This window comes from Biomphalaria glabrata, chromosome 1 (genome assembly GCF_947242115.1).
Source record: "Biomphalaria glabrata chromosome 1, xgBioGlab47.1, whole genome shotgun sequence".
In the NCBI taxonomy this organism is placed as follows: domain Eukaryota; kingdom Metazoa; phylum Mollusca; class Gastropoda; family Planorbidae; genus Biomphalaria; species Biomphalaria glabrata.
Genome location: NC_074711.1, coordinates 56,054,906 through 56,055,593, shown reverse-complemented (window position 1 = coordinate 56,055,593; position 688 = coordinate 56,054,906).

Here is a 688-nt window from a genome sequence, read left to right as displayed (position 1 = left end):
TCCATTAATTTGTCTAATGCATAGAATAGTTTTATAACTTCAGTAAAGTACAGATTATTTTTTTCATAAAGTGAATAGTTTGAAAAATGAATTGTTATTTTCAACACAACCTATAAAATAAGCCCCCAGTGTGACACTCTTTTTACATTTGCCAATGAGTGGGGCAAGCAAATAAAGAAGTTTTTTTCACACAAAAGCAATTAAGAAATCCTGTTATGTATACATTATCTAGTGACTATTTGAAGCTCCCAGTGTTGACACTTTTTTTTTTTCAAGGGTTGGAAGTATTTCTCTCACCAAGTTGTGAATCTTGATTTGTTATATGATGTTACTAATTAACTATGTAAGTTGCCAAAAAATGCTAATTCTGGGATCCACCAAAAAAAATATGATAGAGCTAAAAATATTTAAAAAAAAGCACAATGATGTCAGTTTGTTCACATATTTATCTAGATCTAAATTTGTATCAAATTAATATATTAGATGATTATGAAGAGTTTAATCAGCAGTTGTATATTGTGCTCTAATGGAATACATTCTGTGAATTCTATTCAATTGGATCTCCACATTAAGCTTGAATGGTTGTGACACCAAATCTAGAAACACACATCAGCAGGTAACAATTTTTTTGCTTAGAAAGAATGCATCTTGCATTTCTTACTTCATTTTGCTTATCCAGGTAGGAAGG